The sequence below is a fragment of the Hippocampus zosterae genome, chromosome 8 (genome assembly GCF_025434085.1).
Source record: "Hippocampus zosterae strain Florida chromosome 8, ASM2543408v3, whole genome shotgun sequence".
NCBI classification, from domain to species: domain Eukaryota; kingdom Metazoa; phylum Chordata; class Actinopteri; order Syngnathiformes; family Syngnathidae; genus Hippocampus; species Hippocampus zosterae.
In genome coordinates, this window is record NC_067458.1 from 11,883,047 (window position 1) to 11,895,253 (window position 12,207).

The following is a 12,207-nucleotide window of genomic DNA, read 5'->3' on the forward strand; positions in this document are numbered from 1 at the left end:
ATATAACTGCACAGTATACTTATATACTGCATCTGTAGTCCAACCAAAATGCTTCTGATTGATTCTCAGTCATATTATGGTAAATTGCATAATTGTTTCAAGAAGAGACAGTGCACAAACAAATCTTAGCCATGAAAATTCACTGGAAAGGGTCCAACATGTATAAACAGGTTTAGACCACACCAGCAGTGTGTGGGCTGCATGTCTGCCATGTACAAGTTCTCCTCTATATCCTTATTGTTACATTTTTACCTGATGTAATAAGACCTTCTCTGATGAGTTGTACTCCCTGTAGGGACTGTCCAAATGGTCGGTGTGTTTACCAAACCTACTTTTTTTTCTTTATTTTTTTTCAAACACAGGCTGGAAAAAAAAGAATAGTTCTATTCATGTCCAAGAATAACAGAGTAGGGCTGGTTGTCCACATATATATTTTTTTCTTCGATTGGGTATTTTCAAAAAGCTGCAGCCAACATTGCAATGGGTCGATCAACTTCAATGTAACAGATGAAAGGGAAAGCACAAAATGTGTGTAATAGGAGTAGGGGCGGCTATAAAGTATGGAGGCATTCATGTGCTCTTTCCACTCAGGATTTGACTTTGATTGTCAACAATGGCAAAATAGATGGTCGAGATTTACAGTGACAGTATATGAGGCCTTGATTTTGCAGATGTCTGGTTTGACCACTGTTTATGTTGTGTTATGTTAGAGAAGGGTGAATGTTTAAAAGGGAGTCAAAATACCCCCAAAAAATAAATAAAAACCAAATTTAAAATAAAAAGGTTATGTCGGGCGAGAATGTCTTTTCTTCGTTGGACTTAAACCTCTGGTTGATGCTTATTTGATTTCGTACTATTTCGTAAAACCTGAGCCTTTTAAAGAAGTAACAGGTTGAGATCTAAATTCATTCAAGCTGAAAGAGAAGTTTTGATGAGAAATCGAGAAACAAAAATACATGTAAAGTGATAAATGTGTACTCTCAGGACTCCAGTATTAATGTTTGTGTCTTTTAACTGTAGTCACACATGACTTTTGTCAGAATCAAAATAATAAGGGCGGTCTACAGCAACGTAGTGGTTGCCCTTAAAACACCATCCATCCATCCATTTTTTTAAACTGTTTGTACTCATCAGGGCCACAAGTGAGCTGAAAATGTATGTACCCGGTTTCTCCCCTGTTTGCTTTGGGCGAGAGGCGGGGTACACCCTGGACTGATTTGTACTTGTACATTCAAACCTATGGATAATATAGAGTCTGCATGCATATTTATGTTATGTGGGAGATTGAGACTTCTGCAAGAAAGTGTCCATCTCCAGTGTCAATGTGTGGGCTGTCTCTCTTAAAAATGTAAATATTTAGCACAAGAGCAGAATACTGCCTTTCAAATTGACAAGAAACAACTGGGGTCGGATGAGTCAATTCTAATGAATTGTCTGTGTTTGTGAGCTTGGTCATATATTAGGACTCCAAAAAAGTAATACATACTGCTTGAAACAACCCTCCTCACACACACACACGCACAAACACAAACACGGAGAAAACCACACACAGGCATGCACACTTGTGTTTACAATGGTTTGCCTTTCCATGCATGGCAGAATGACCCACAAGTGACATTCGCGCATCCGCAGTAACTACCTCTCCCACATCATCCCACAGCCAATTGGCCACTACAGCCTGGCCCTGTGCAATCAGTCAAGATAGGTAGATGTCTCACTTATCAATTGGCAAGGCTTATTATTTCAGGGGGTTTCCTCTTTCCTGGATAGAACAGTCCTGCTGGGGGTCGCAAAACTTCCTGGGGCCACATGGACTCTGAAAGTTGAATAAGGTTGAAGGAAAGAGTAACACGTTTCTGGTATGTAGGCGTTGTATTTGACAAACTGAAGGCTATCACAGGAATATGTTTTTCCACTCGAAGGCAGAAAGTGCTGCATTCGCGTTATCTGGGGTCATTTGTTAATCGTTATGAAGGGGGAAAAAAAAGAATCTATGTATCTGCATACAAGCCCAAGAGTCCCAGATTGTTAACTGATTGCAAAAAGTCCATCTAGTCATCAAGCTTTGTTGAAACAACAAAGTTGAAATCATTATTTATGTCATTATCTCAGAAGAAAAGGTTGTGATCCCGACACTTGCACACATAGAAAATGTATTTGAAGTATTTGGAATTTGTACAATGGGTATAGAATGTCTATACACCCCTGATAAAACTTCAATTTGAAAAAAATAATTTCCTTTTTATGAGACAAGATAAATCTTTTCAAACCTTTTTCCATCATTAACATGACTTATCACCTGAAAGAACTAGACTTGCACTTTTTAAGGAGAAAAACAAAATAACGTGCATCAAAATAATTTGCAACAAATTCATTGCCTAAATATGCAACCCCCGCCCCCCAAACTAATCCTGTGTTGCAGCTTTTATTAATGTACCCAGTCTTTTTGAGTGCCAGTGTAAGCTATCCTGATGTGGCCAAAGTGATTTAACTGCTTTTTAAAAACCTCCACACAGTCTAACTGTGGCTGTGTATGGGTCCACTGACCAAGAATTAAACACACCACTGCATGAAAGGCAACCGCATGGACCACTACACGACTGTCTTTGCTCAAATGGAAGTGCAAATTCCACAATTTGGGAGCAACCAACCTAATCACGGTCTCCTCTTGTTTTGTAATCTTGTGTAAGTAATCTGTGTGGCACAAACTCCAATTCTAGAGCATGCTGTGCTTCTTCAGACCACAAAGTAGTCAAGACTAACCCAGAAGTGCTTCTATGCCGGCTGCAGCCAAACGCTTCAGACATAATTTATCATTAATCAGTTCCACACAATTGACAACAATTAATTCAACATGCTTAATGGGTTCGTTTGAGGTGGTCCACCCAGACAAAATGCCTTGTTCTTTCATCGGTATGTACCGGTAGTTGAAAATATGATGGACTGTTTTACTTTTTTTCGTGGTGGCACAGACTTGGATTGAGGTGGCCACTGGGCAAGAAGAGGGTATTTGCTCAAGTGGAGCCAATTACTCAAAATAAATTGGACCTTCCTTGGTATTTTCCTGCTTTGCTCTTAATCCTCCTCTCATCTCTCTAGTATGGCTTGTTATGTGAAAAATGGGTCAGATCCACGGTGAGCCTCTACTTCCAAATAAACAGGCTAGTGATGGCTGTTTACCTAGAGTACAAGAGCTATTATGTGCAAGGAAGTTAAACATCTGTGACAGGCAAAATAGCTGCAGACAAATCGCTGTTGCCCTTTCTGAAGGGATTGATTGGAAAAATGCCGATGTTTCTCGTAACCGTTACCAGCAGCATGCATACCTCCGATTGCTTTTCAATACGCATAGCAGAGGCATGGTGTAAGAATTCAAAAATAAAAACATTTTTGTTCACCTGCAATTAGTCCATGAGGAACAGCAGTTGGCCTTGTCGAGGATGCATTTTTATCACGCTGCGTGTAAGACTAACCTCCGCGCTTAAAGGACAACATCGGTACTGAATATTTAAGCGCCTCTTAAGTTTGGGGCGGCATTATGCAGAAATATAGCTGATAAGGTGGATTCCCAGTGTGATCATAATGTACAACGAGGCAAACTATAATGAGTTTAAGGTCATATTGTGGAGTCATTTCGGCGTGAAAAATGTAGTCAGAGACTAACTTGAAGTGGAAGGCACCGTTCTGCGCTCTGGATTTTAATTGGAAGTGAAATGTTCTAGTAAACAGAACAATGTATTGAAGGTTCTCTCTGGACCGCATTATATCAAAGCTGGCAATCAAGCCAAAAAGGAACATCACTCAATGCAGGCAAAACTGAGTCATTTCCTACGAAATGTTCTGTTTTGAACTCACATGTGCCTGGTAGAGATTATTTGGTCTGGCAATATGATTCATTTTGGTGGTGTGCAAATTACAAGTTACAATACGATAAAAGACGTTGCATCAAGGAGATTTCTTTTCATTTGTTCCCAAAGATATATGACCTGCTTTTGCATTTAGCCCACCGGTAGAATCGTTAGCACTGTTTTCACCAAACAACAGGTGAGCGATGATTCCTGGTGACTTGAATGAAAAGGGGGAAGGCCAGTGACTTTACAAAAAGGCCACAAACATAAGACAGCATGAGCGTGCCAGGCTGGTTGCAGGCAGCATGGGACCATATTTGCCAACTTAACCAGTTCTTGAAAATTGACTCCCTGCGCCTCATCAATGACAAAGAAAAATCCGAATTATTTTTCTAAAAAAACAAACAGATTAATCAATTCGTTTTATCATCAAGAATGGTGTTAATATAGCGGAATCAGTTGTTGATTTATCATTTGCAGTACCACTGCTGCAATGAGCAGAGGCAGTGGACTTCTCACCAAGCTCACATGAAAATCACTGTGTCAATTATGCTTTGGATAAATAATATTTGGGGGACAGAATTAAATGGGTATTGCTGGTGTTTAAAAAATATTGTTGCGTGTGTGGAAAAAACAATTGACAATAAAAGTAATCAACCAATCAATTTTTGTGAGCTTTTTCAGAAATGCCCTGTAAATACTTAAGGGACAGAGGCACAAACTAACTCAGTCCCCAAAGAGTTACTACTTTTTGTTTTGAGCAGACAGAGAACAGCGTGCGCAGTAGAATTTTGGAATTGGCTCCGTGTGTTGGTCTGCTGCTTGCAAGATGTTTGGATTACTCACATGTTGCCTAAGCTTTGATTTAGCTCATCATTGTAGCTCACAGAATTTCAAGTAAAATTGTACACTGAGAAATCATCAAACGTGACGGCGCATCCAACAGGAATGTACATGTCATTCAGCTCGAAAGACAAATTTTTGTCCGGAAGCAGCCTATGTCCGGTGGAAACAATGTCCATGGATGTCACTGAAAAAAAGTTTCTCTTGAATCTTATTTTGTCAATATGTTGCACGAAATGTAATCGTTTGGGTTTTTACATACGTCGACTGAAAAAAAAATTGTCTGGAAATTTGACGTGATTTTTTTCAGTGCATGAGCATGCACACACACACGATATTTGTTTGCCTCAAAGCTCACGGTCCCTTCAGCTGTAAGAGTGGCAGGCAGTATACAGCACCTGGATCAACAGGTCTCTCCTTGAAGCACAGCTACTCTTACACACCCCACTGATCTCCATCCTCCTGTGCAGGCAGGAGTCCACCCAGCTGCTAACATTCCCAAGACTTTGCATATCCTATCCTGCAGCGCGGAGCTACTGTAACTGAGCTCCAGTCATGTTTCACCACTTTCAACAATCCCCGATCCGGTTCTTTAGCCTAGAGTTGTGATATATCCGCCTTGTATAGTTTTACATTACGTTTCATGTTGTATAATGCACAGTGACAGCATGTACATTGTTTCCAAGAGATTCTATTTCTGCGCATAGGTTGTTGACAGATGCGAGGTGTCTTGTTGCAGGGTCAGTAATGAAAGCTCCTGAGGGCTGGCTTTGTTAATTTGGCCAATAATACGTTACAATACACTACAAAAAATGTGGGGGGAATTACCATTGAGGTGTTTGTGTTCCTACATGAGCCTTTGTTCAGTAATGTATTCCTGATGTGGGTCGACCAAAGATCTGGTCCATGGCGTGCTCTTAAGTTTACTTCCACACTGGCCTCAGGATTCCTGCCATAAATAATCACAATGTTGCCCTATTCTACCTCGGTGTGTAGCACATTTGATTTAGTTCACCCTGGCAGACAATAACACCTCCGCCCCTTCATCAACCTCCCCAGTGGCCTATTGCGACTGTAGTCTAACGTGCAATGCTGTTGGCAGCTTATCAAAAAGTAGCACTCTTCCTGCATCCCTCAGTCGATGCTCAGGGGTATATGCACTGACTTCTTCCACAATGTAACAGCTGCGATGGAAGAGACACATGCGAGACATCAAAATGGTTTTGCTGTTGAATATATGAACAGTGGCACAATCAACAATCTGTTGGGAATTAGGGAAGAAAATGCCAAAGAATACAATCCACATACGTGATTCAGAGTTCGAATGATATCAGAGAGTGTCAGGTTAGATAGCAACTCTGCCTAATGAATGCGGTCATCATACTGCCGCCGCAGCTCCCAAAGAAACCTTGCTACTTTGATCCGACCCACCGAGACACACAAGTCTTCAGCACCTCTGTAATTCGAAAAGAAGTCTTCCGGAAAAAGGACTTCATTAAAGCAATAAAGTCTATGTGTGCCAAATGGATGGGCTTTGAAGCGACTTACTATGTGGCATCGATCAAAAGGTCCTTCGTACATATAAGATTCTTTAAATTGGCCATTTGAAAACGAATGAAGGGCATTTTCTTTTGAAGCAGACAGTCTGAGAACTGCACACTTATTTCTGTTCTTGGCAGTAGTGGCGAAAGGTATCTTCATTAGAGTGCATAAGGTCTTTACTGGCATATCAACGGGGCCCCTAAAAATAGCCTCTTTGCCATCCTACAGCTCTTGGAGGATCGTAGTTAAAGGAGGCAGCTGAACGGGGCCATACGCGGCTCTGTGGACAGATGTTTGGGAGAACAGGTGGCTGGGCTAGTCCCCTGGATTTGCATTCGCTATGACACACACAGCAGACCTTGCCGACTTCAAAAGGCAGCAGCAGAACTGCTAATGATCTGCAGAGAGAGGAAAGTGGAGTGGCGAGACAGCTAGGTAGTTTCGCTGACGTCACGCAGACCACCTCTTCAACAAGAAAACTTTTTATCGCTACTAAATATTTTCGATAATGAGGCTGTGCGTTCTGCTCTTGCCAGAAGGGGCATTCGATATGACTGTCAATGAAAAGTGGCTGAATTTCTGCAGAACGTGGAGATGCTGTGGATGAGATGTAAGGTGCAATAAATCAGTATCATAGCAAGATATCATCCAAAGATGACTTTTCTCTCTTGTATGTAATCAATAAAATAATCCATTCATTTTCTGTCCTCATTAGGGTGACAGGGGAGCGAGAGCCTATCTCGACTGCTGTTGGGCAACAGGTAGGTATATCCTGGACTGGTCGCCAGCTAATCACGGGGCATATATCGACAAAGACAAAAACAACAATTCACACTTATATTCATTCGTATGGACAAGTGAGAGGGCCCTATTTTTATGGAAAGGTGACAGTGTGCGCTGCATAAAAACAGGAGCAACTTCATTTTCGTTCTGGCAGACCAAGGGCATTTTCTATTGCACGCTTTCGGCACACCTGAGAAAAAGTATACTAGATTTTAGCCAACTTAAAAGCAGGTCTAAATGGCGGTGCAGGTGGTGTAATGTGATTTTGGTTTATTTAATTGAGGCGCGGGCACACAGATTCGGCGTTCCGCAGGCAAGTGTGATGGATGTCACCTTATTTCATTTATAAATACACAACAGCAAGAGACAATCCTTCTGAACCATTGTATTAATCAATTGGTTCTATGAATTGTAATCATTATTATGTTAAAATATTTTAATACCCACTCGCCCCCCTCCCACTTCCAACCACTTGACCGCACAGCACAACTATTGTGGGGATGCGGGATGGGTAACACACGAAGGCACGAGTGTGAGTGCAAGGTGGTCTCCAATTGCCAACGTCACATGTGCTGTCAACTTCATCATCCGCAAGGGGAAATCTTTCAGTTCGCTTGTATGAACACACCTCGCATTTGCCAATGCTATGAATGGAGCCCAGCTAGTTTATTTCTGCTTCACCATTGTCAGGCATGTGTGCACTTTGACCACCCTGATTTAATGGATTGGTTGGGAATTGGCTGCATTCACCTTGCTACACCCAATTTTACTTGTGCAAAGTCTAGGAAAGCACCAAAAGAAAGTAAACTGCACTCATGTGTACAATTACACTGTGCTACGTGCTAACTCTTTCTTCAAACTAACATGCATTTTTGGGGAACATGGGGTTGAGGGGTGATGGCAGATGCAATACTGTCGGAGGGTTTCCGACAGCAAGCACAACAAAAACGCGAAATCTACACAGAAAGGCCCCGGAGTCAAGAACTATGAGGCAGATGTGATAACCACTACCCTATGAAAATGATGAAAATAAAAACTTCAACATCATCTTGTTTTGCTGCAATGCAAATAACAATATTGTAAATCAATTGTCTGAAACTTGTCTGTGGCATGCTTCGGTCAAAACCCCCCTAAATCAAGAACTTTAAAACACTTTTCACAACATTCTTTCAGCTTTCCGGAACTTGGGCTGTTAAGAGGAGTTGCTCATATCCAATAAAATAACGCAACTGTCCACTCCATGCCCCCACCTACATCGTAGACCAATATTGAGTAGTTTTGGTTACAATAAAAAGTAGGAATGGAATCAACTGGTGGAAGCAGAGCACCTGAAGCGTTTGTTCAGTAAGTAAAAACACTTGTGGAGGCAGCCCTTCAAATATCACACTTTCAACACTTATCATTTATTGAGCTGATCTGGGAATGAGTTGCATGCAGCGGATACACCAAAATGAAACCAACTATGATCATTTTCTGACTAAACATCAGAGATGATCAGCGGATTTCCAGGGACTTTTTTCTTCTTCGTTTTTGCGCCATCATACAAGCGATCTCACATAATATAGTACCTCGTGACCTCATAAATCTTGTGGATGTCACCACTTACAGCTGTGAGACCAAAACCTCTGAGAATTAGGATACCGCTTTGTTCTTGCGAACAGGCACAATGGAGGGAGGGCTCACGGGTGAAGCAAGGGCAAAGAGGTAGCATTTCGATTGGCCCGAAATCAGGGTAGCCATTAGTGAAAATGGACAGAGTGGGACTCAACTCAACTAAAGCGTTTTTAACGTTGTGCTCTGACACACGTTTGTGTCTACCACATTTTTGAGTCAAGTCAGTATCATGGCAAGACTGTCATGATTCGGTTTAGGGACCAACAGGTAGCACTGTAGGGCTCCCCTGGCAGCTGCACACCTGTTGGTCATAGGTAATGAGGTCTTTAAAAGGACTCCCAGTCCGAACACTCAGTGTCGGGTCATTGTTGCTTTTGCTACTGTCATGTTTGTGTGTTGCTTCTTGCTACTGTCATGTGTGTTGCTGTTTGCTCTTGGCTTCTGTCATGTTTAGTTCATTGTTATGTTTTAACTTTAGTCATCGTTTTTGTTTGATACTTTGGACTTTGTTTGTTTTGGATTTAGTTTTCTTTGTTTTAAATACAATTCTTCAAATACACCCTGCTCCTCCCTCCTGCCTGCTTTTTGGGGTCCACCAGCACCTTGCAACGTGACAATGACTGTATATGGCATGGCAGCAAAGTCCAGTCATTTTTTTTTTCTAGTTTGTATTCTGGTTGTAAAACTGGCCACTGTAGCAACCACAAATGCCCTCTGAGAACTCTGACATTTGAATTTCGCGCCGTGAGACTGATCAGCCAATCTGCGGCCCCCGCTGCCGCTCGCTACCAACCAATCACAGCCCCGGGGGGGGGGCTGGACGTTTGTTTACGCTAACGTCCGCCTTGCCGGTATATAAATGATCGTATGTTTGCTAAAAAAAAAGCAGTGTACCACAGCTCTTCGAGTACTTCACTTCGCCGGGCCGTCGCTCCTTACACCACCAAATACTCCCTGCGAACTAATATCCAACAATAAAGTATTCCCTAAATTAAAACTGCTGCCCACTCTCTAAATTATATTACATGGTTTCACCCGTGTGTGTAAATATGATCCTCGTATTACAGTTTTGGGGGTGATACTCAGGTAAACTGAGCTCACTCAGCAGGGGTTCTTTTACTACATCTTGATTTTATTACAGCACACCTCCAAAAGCTTTGCGAGACTTCCCTCTTTTCTAAGCATTCAAAAAAATACTAGCCCTTTGTCCACCAATGTGTTCCGGTTTTCCCTCCTCAGCTTTCTGCCACCCTGTTTTTGCTTCCTTCATCCCCTGATTGGAGACATGCCATCAGCTGTTGGGATGCAGCTCATACCAACACCACCCCACACCCTTACACGCAAACACACACACACACACACACGAGCGCGCGCACATATTATATATGCATATCAAAACATCATTATCAGCTGAATGTTTAATGGCTAATTACTACTGTATTGCAAAATGAAGCAACACCGCCGCCCCCATTTTTATTTTCATTAAGTGTCTGTCAGGTGTCTTCAAAGGTAGAGTAGTTTTACTTTATTTTTTCTTATTTCATTTTCCATATGCAGTGGTTCATATTCAGACAACAAAGTGTATGCAGAAAAGTGGTGAAGATTGCACGACTGTCTGTGTCCTATGTGTTGTGTTGTGTTATTTTTGTTATTCTGACTTCAAAATGGCGCCACGAAAGTGGCTGCCTTTCCAGCAGCTCCTATATTTTGTTGTTCTACTTCTTCCTTTCATAACTTTGCTGCTGTGAATTGGGAATTTCTCTATTGCAAGACTAATAAAGGTTTTCTTATCTTATTTCTTGAAAAAGAAAAGAAAAATGGCGGTCTCCGGAGCCAGGAAAGGTTTAACTATGTTGGGAATAAATTAATTTGAAATAAGAAAAATAAAATTTAATAGTGTTGACACATGTACAACTTTTGAGATTCCGCTTTACTTATTTGAGTCGACCCGTATGAACTGTGCTTGCCCACAGCTTCATTGAACATTCTTAAATGCTATCCGATCTTGCAGGTCTGCTATTGAAGCATGACTTATAAGAAATTACATTTAGCCACAAGGTGGCCTCAGTAGTGTTGGCCTTTGTTAATGGTCACATTTTTGCCTCTGCGGTCTTTCCATCTGTGTGCTTTCCATAATTGGAACATTGTCTCAAGGCTTTCAGTTAAAAAGGACCCTCGGACATAATCTTCACCATCTTGACAAAATCCAAACATAGTCAAGCCTCTCCTGAGAAACTGCCAAGTCCATTTTTTCCTCTTTAATAACAGATTTTATTAAAGCAAGGTGAAAACAATTACAAGTGTGTGAGTTCTGTGTCTTCAATACAGCTTTTTATTGAATAAGAGTCCCTCTGTCCGCTGGAGGTGGGCCCATGTAAGTGACACAAGTAGTCATGCCTGACGGTTAAATGGCGGGGACGCCTGAAGGGATTGCAGGAGTAATTCGATTATGGGTAATATGCACCAAACCTCCCCGAATCTTCCGTCCAATTCCTTTTCATTGATGGGTGTACTGTTGGGTATAAACTCTTGAGGTGCATTCAAAAGGTTTGTCCAAATGTTTTATCCAGAAATAAAAATAGCAAAGATCAAGGCGATAACAATGGATCATCTGCTTAGTTGTGTACCACATGGCGGTCTCGGCTATTTTTCACTATTCAGACATGTTCAGATGTACTTGATTACAATTTGAGGTATTGTATTTCAAAACAGTCAACCTCTGTTTATTGTTTTTTCCCACCCCCTCGCCTTGGTGTGGCACAGATGCGTTCACTGGAACTTTCCCTCTCAGTGGGAGCCATCGGAGTTTTCCCTGTTACTTCAGCTCTCATACTAAACGTTGCAAAACCGCAGGCTGTCTGCCAAAGACCAATTCAAACATTCTTGGCCATACACAATTGAGCTCTGTGGTATAATATAAATATAAAAACAGAATAAAGTGAGGACCGGCGGTATACTGAGCAGTGTTCCAGAACATTTTGTGATGCTACACCAGGGGTGTCCAAACTTTTTCCTTTGTGGGCCGCATACAGAAAAATGGAAGGGTGAAAGGGCCGCTTTCGAGTTCATCAACTATTTGAAACACACTCAATTCAGTCACGGAAGCAATTGTATATCGTTTGTATTGTCCAGTTAATTTCATCAACTTGCTGTTAAAGATCTAAGGGAAAATTGTTTGTATTTTCCAAATATTTGCTCAGCAGCCAAATCCCATCTCTATATTAAAAACCGAAAAAAGAAAAAAAACTGTAGTAATGTGACCTTGAGTATCATTAATGTGATGTTGTCACGGCTACTATTGGCTGTTAACCAGTCCGGGGTGTTCCCCTGCGATTGTCCGTCACTCAAGTCACAACCCACTTTATACTTTGTGTTGCTCACCACAAGAACCAAATCATACACGCAGAAATGCTTGGAGATTGAGAGTATAAGAGTTGCGCAACTCTCCTCATTCGAGTCACTGTTGAGCTGGAGCCTGTCCCAGTTGACACTGAGAGCGGGGTACATCCTGGACAGGTTGTCAGTCCCTCACAGTACACATACCACTAAACAACAATTAACACTCACATTGACACTT

The 12,207-nt window shown here is 41.6% G+C and overlaps 2 protein-coding genes and 1 long non-coding RNA gene across 6 annotated transcripts in view; 2 read left to right on the forward strand and 1 right to left on the reverse strand.

Annotated features, from left to right (window-relative positions):
* The window catches only part of LOC127606362 (profilin-2-like), a 437,001-nt gene that overhangs the window by 218,874 nt on the left and 205,920 nt on the right, over positions 1 to 12,207 (forward strand). The window contains exon 1 of one of the 2 annotated variants that reach the window (XM_052074660.1): positions 6,574 to 6,586. The exons of the other annotated variant lie outside the window; for it this stretch is intronic. The gene's annotated coding sequence lies outside the window, so the exon portion shown is untranslated. Of the gene's footprint in view, positions 1 to 6,573; positions 6,587 to 12,207 lie in introns of those variants that run through there. 2 annotated transcript variants of the gene reach the window in all.
* Positions 1 to 12,207, forward strand: part of LOC127606306 (arf-GAP with coiled-coil, ANK repeat and PH domain-containing protein 2-like) — a 395,843-nt gene that overhangs the window by 93,840 nt on the left and 289,796 nt on the right. Inside the window, exon 1 of one of the 2 annotated variants that reach the window (XM_052074532.1) lies at positions 10,629 to 10,641. The exons of the other annotated variant lie outside the window; for it this stretch is intronic. The gene's annotated coding sequence lies outside the window, so the exon portion shown is untranslated. Of the gene's footprint in view, positions 1 to 10,628; positions 10,642 to 12,207 lie in introns of those variants that run through there. 2 annotated transcript variants of the gene reach the window in all.
* The window catches only part of LOC127606375 (uncharacterized), a 34,263-nt gene that overhangs the window by 13,411 nt on the left and 8,645 nt on the right, over positions 1 to 12,207 (reverse strand). The gene's annotated exons all lie outside the window — the stretch shown is intronic.